Source organism: Schistocerca cancellata, chromosome 8 (genome assembly GCF_023864275.1).
Source record: "Schistocerca cancellata isolate TAMUIC-IGC-003103 chromosome 8, iqSchCanc2.1, whole genome shotgun sequence".
Taxonomy (NCBI): domain Eukaryota; kingdom Metazoa; phylum Arthropoda; class Insecta; order Orthoptera; family Acrididae; genus Schistocerca; species Schistocerca cancellata.
Window position 1 is genome coordinate 443,844,015 of NC_064633.1, and position 5,752 is coordinate 443,849,766.

General features: G+C 46.0%; 1 pseudogene; it reads right to left on the minus strand.

Moving 5' to 3' along the window:
- Positions 1-640: 640 nt before the first annotated feature.
- On the minus strand, positions 641-758 carry LOC126095926 (5S ribosomal RNA; annotated as a pseudogene).
- Positions 759-5,752: the final 4,994 nt, after the last annotated feature.

Genomic DNA, 5,752 nt, shown 5'->3' on the forward strand with positions numbered 1-5,752 from the left:
TTAGCAAATGAAAGATTTTAATAGAGAACAAACAATGTATTTACCTTAATAGTCATAATATATATAGCAGTTCATGACATCCAGTCTAACAAAATTCAAAACTCCGCCATCTCTCTCCCCACATCCACCACTGCTGGCAGCTCACCTCCAACTGCGCAACGCTAAGCGCTGTTCACGTCCGGCTGCCCAACACTACAATGGCAGACAACAATGCAAACTAGCCACAGACTGCACACAGAACAGCCAGTGATTTTCATACAGAGCGCTACGTGGCGTTACCATTGAAAGAACCTAAACAGCCTACTTACACACTGAAGTTTCCTAGTGGCGCCAGGCGTCGTTTTATTGCATTCGCCTGTCTTGGGAAGACGATATTTCACTTAGCAGTAGGGTCTACAAACCATGTATGCTAAATACTACCGAAAACTAAACTAAATTCCGAACAGGCGATGAAGGCCCAACGGTACCGACCGGCTGCCGTGTCATCGTCAGCACAGAGGCGTCGCTGGATGCGGATACGGAGGGGTATGTGGTCAGCACACCGCTCTCCCGGCCGTACGGCAGTTTACGAGACCTGAGTCACTACTTATAAATCGAGTAGCTGCTCAGTTTGCCTCACAAGAGCTGAGTGCACCCCGCCGGCCAACAGCGCTCGGCAAACCTGATGGTCACCCATCCTAGTGCTAGCCCAGCCCAACAGCGCTTAACTTCGGTGATCTGACGGGAACCGGTGTTACCACTGCGCCAAGGCCTTCGGCCTACGTACTACCTAATCGAGAAAATTAATGGTGCGATTTTCAACAAGAAAACCTCAAGAATGAGTGTCTGTAACTAGAGCAGGATAAAGGGGTGATCAAAAAGTTACCGTTCGAAGACCGTGCATCCAGAACCCGTCGGCCTATCCTCATTTGTAAATAGATTTGCGTCTTGTACAAAGTAGCTTTAATGAATTACGTGGATGCCATTGCAATAATTTCATCAAACCTACAACTTTCATTTATTTATTTATTTTTCTGCCAACAGTTTCAACTGAGGCTGACTGATATCTCTTCAAAGAGTCGTAAGACTTATTTTCTGCCGGCCGCTGTGGCCGAGCGGTTCTAGGCGTTTCAGTCCGGAACCGCGCTGCTGCTACGGTTGCAGGTTCGAATCCTGCCTCGGGCATGGATGGGTGTGATGTCCTTGGGTTAGTTAGGTTCAAGTAGTTCTAAGTCTAGGGGACTGATGACCTCAGATGTTAAGTCCCACAGTGCTTAGAGCAATTTGAATCATCTGAACGCATTTTCTCTGGTGTTTCGGAAGTTAATTCCCATTTTGTTTTTGCAGTGTGTTGCTGGATTCAGCCCATACAAATGCCACCCATCTTGCCTTATGTGTGACGCCCCGTGTCGACAGAAACCGACAGTTAGTTTCCCGTTACAAATAAAATGATTTCTAAAGCGAAATTTTACGCGGCCGTTCGATAGGAAGTTTCAAGATTAGCCTAGTATGATGGTCGTTTTGTCGACACTTATTAACATGGACAATAAAATACGAAGAATAACAACTGCCAGGCCCGCACTAACTGCTATCGCCATGCATCGCTGCTCACTCGCTGTTGGAGTACTGATTATTCTGCTTGTTTTCCTGTCGCTGTTAATAGAAATCGTTCAAACGATATTCGGACTAGACTAATTAGGTACCACTCTACGGAACGGGCACATAAACTTCTACGACAAAAATCAGTTCGCTTGTAATAAAAAACAAGCAGGTCGTTACTGATGATGAGGGATGATGTCTTTATGCTAACATAAGGAAAAGGATGGAACGCTGAAGCCCAAATAAAGCTGAAACTGCCCGTGCAAATACCTGTGCACATCCACAAAACATAATGTTATGCTTATGGCGGAACAGTGATGGTGTCGAGTATTACGAATTGCTTCCTCGAGATGTAATCATCATTGCTGACATTTGTTGTCAACTGAGACGTCTTGCAGACGCAATTCAAGAACAACGATCAGGAAGACTGCGTGAAGTGATGCTAATTCACCTGCTCTTGTGCCCTCATATTTTCACCTGTAATGAAGTGCGCTGCTCTTCTATGGATCTCCTCTATTTACTCTATTAAACCTATCTGGTACAGATCGCAGACTGACGAGCAGTATTCATGTACTGATTGAACGAGTGTTTTGTAAGCCACCTCCTTTGTGGGTGGACTTTATTTCCTGAGGATTCTTCTGACGAATCTCAGTGTGCAATCTCATTAATTCTGTGCGGTCGTTCCTGTTTGAACCGCTCCTTACGCATACAGCTAGATATTGTATGAATGGGACTAAAAGTAAACTCCGTGCGAACAGGCCTTGGAAGGCCCAACTGTACCGACCGGCCTCAGACCACAGACGTCACTGGATGCGGTTGTGGAGGGGTATGTGGAGAACACACCGCTCTCCTGGCCACTTCTCAGTCAGATCGCTCCTCACAAGGATTGAGTGCATTCCGCTTGGCAACAGCGCTCGGCAGACAGGATGGTCACCCATCAAAGTGCTAGCCCAGTCCGACAGCGCTTAACTTCGGTGATCTTCCGGGAACCGGCGTTACCACTGCCGCAAGGCCGTTGACATGAATGTGACTGCCTCCAGTGATTGTTCTGCAATCGTGTAACCATACAGTAATGGGCCTACCTAACCATTTACGCGCAACACTTTACGTTTGAGTATGTTGAAGTCAGCTGCGAATCTCAGCACCAAGCATCCATCCTGCATGTCTTCCTGCAATTCGCTACATGTTTCTAGCGTTCCTACGTCTCACTGCATAACAGCATCATCCATGAAATGCATCATGGAGCTCTCGATCCGCGCGGGGTAGTCGCTCGATATGAGGCGTCTTGTTATGGTCCGCGCCCCCCCCCCCCCCCCCCCCCCCCGTACGAGGTTCGAGTCCTCCCTCGGGCATGGGTGTGTGTGTCGTCCTTAGCGTGAGTTAGATTAAATAGTGTGTAAGCTTAGTGACTGATGACCTCAGCCGTTTGGTCCCATAGGACCTTACCACAAATTTCCAATTTCCAGCTTTCGACGTTTTCTACTAGGTCGTTTATATACATGGTGTTTGTTTAACTTGAGAACTAAATACCTTGAAATCGACGCATCGTACGAAAAAAATGTTCTAGGTGAAACATTAATATTAGTAAAGGGGACATCAGTCTGTGGTACAGCTGGCCACCTTCTAACCACACTTCCTGCGTGACAGGGGACAACTTTGTATTATCAAAAGGAAAACCCCATTTTTATTGCACACTCAGATTTTTCGCCAAAAAATGCCTACGGTTTACTTACACCATTGTTTACCACTCGTGGCAGATGGCGCTGTAAGCGACAAATATCAAGGTGCTTTTTTTTTTGCAATTAAGATCCGACGCATTTGATCCTGCATCTCATTTATGACGTAAATGTAAGAATTTGTGTTCTAACGGTTGATACTCATGTTTAAACGTTACTTGAGTGTTGCAAATTTTATTGTACAGTACAAATAATATGGCAAGACATTGGCATTTCTGGCAGACAGTGTACTTGTACCGTAACGTCGTTTTCTGTTCCCTGCGAGGATGTTTGTCGTGAGTCCCCAAACCGTCAGAATGCTTGATTTCGATGGGCGTTCTCTAACGCCGCCATCAGGGTGGCTGAATTCGGAGTGTGTTTCCATCCAACTTCCGAAATTCTCGCGCTGGCCACTACACGGCTACTGGTGGAAAACAAACCACAACCATTTTAATAATGTAAAACGTCGGTGAAGTCTTAGTGACAGGCGCACCTGCGATATATTAACTCAGCGAAATCAAGCACACCAATGATGAGAGAGAAGGGGACTCACTGGCATCAAGCATCCCCATCGCAACAGAAGGCTATTTCATCCGTATCGTTGATACCAATCACGCTAAACGTAGTTTCTAACCAGGCACTGAAACGGCTAAACATATTGTACTCTAATTTTCAATGAGACAGGGTCCGCCGGCCGGAGTGGACGAGCGGTTAAAGGCGCTACAGTCTGGAACCGCACGACCGCTACGGTCGCAGGTTCGAATCCTGCCTCGGGCATGGATGTGTGTGACGTCCTTAGGTTAGTTAGGTTTAAGTAGTTCTAAGTTCTAGGGGACTTATGACCACAGCAGTTGAGTCCCATAGTGCTCAGAGCCATTTTTTTGATAGGGTCCGCAGCTGCGATCAATTTTTTGAATGATTTCTTGAAGCCTTCAGTTGCCATTTTCTTTATTTCCTGTAAGATTGTACAATTTCGGCCTTAGGCCATTTTCAAGGATCTAAAACGGAAGTTTCATATATTGGATACATCGGTGACACTCGTGATTTTGATGTAGGGACAAGACACCTCTGTAGATATACTAGGCGCATTATAACTGATGATTTTTTGATAACAGATTATATCATATTCGTCGTTGCTACTAGGACATCATGGCACGTTCATAAATTAGTTCGAGATATTCACGCCATTTTTGGAGCACGTTACTTTCGAGCAGTTGATGCAAATCTCTTATATATAACGTACTTAATACTAGCAAGATTATAATTGAAACTTCCTGGCAGATTAAAACCGTGTGTGCCCGACCGAGACTCGAACTCGGGACCTTGGCCTTTCGCGGGCAAGTGCTCTACCAACTTTTTTTTTTCTCTCATTTTGTTCGCTTTTGTTTGTTGTATCTGCTCGGGGCGGACGTCGTAAGACATGCGTTTAAGTTCGTTGTTGATCGATTAGCTCAGTTTTTTTATTACAGAGGGCTGCTAACCCTCTGACCGAACACGCTGAGCTACCGTGCCGGCTGTCCGACTGAGCTACCCAAGCACGACTCACGCCCGGTACTCACAGCTTTACTTCTGCCAGTATCTCGTCTCCTACCTTCCAAACTTTACAGAAGCTCTCCTGCGAACCTTGCAGAACTAGCACTCCTGAAAGAAAGGATATAGCGGAGACATGGCTTAGCCACAGCCTGGGGGGTGTTTCCAGAATGAGATTTCACTCTGCAGCGGAGTGTGCGCTGATATGAAACTTCCTGGCATATTAAAACTGTGTGCCCGACCGGGACTCGAACTCGGGACCCGCGAAAGGCAAAGGTCCCGAGTTCGAGTCCCGGTCGGGCACACAGTTTTAATCTGCCAGGAAGTTTCATATCAGCGCACACTCCGCTGCAGAGTGAAAATCTCATTCAAGATTATAATTGTTTTACAGAATTTTGCTACTTAACCTGCATATGATTTTGTTCTGTTATATTTAATTATCGTTCATCATTGGTGTAAATATGACTGTACGTAATTTCTTTAAACTAAATTGTAAATATTTGTTCTCTCATTGTGGGAGCACGTCATTTTTCAATAGTTGGTACAAAGATCTGATACATCACATTTATCACAGTAGTCTAATGAGATAGAACTGAGAACCACGAGGGTCGAGTAAAAACTGCTCGAAAGTAACGTGCTCCTAACATATGGTACACTGTCACGGGTGGCAGTCAGATGCCGTTTATTACGGCATGGGTTACGTGCGCGTCGGCCGGCCGGAGTGGCCGAGCGGTTAAAGGCGCTACAGTCTGGAATCGCACGACCGCTACGGTCGCAGGTTCGAATCCTGCCTCGGGCATGGATGTGTGTGATGTCCTTAGGTTAGTTAGGTTTAAGTAGTTCTAAGTTCTAGGGGACTTATGACCACAGCAGTTGAGTCCCATAGTGCTCAGAGCCATTTGAACCATTTTTTTTGCGCGTCGACCGCT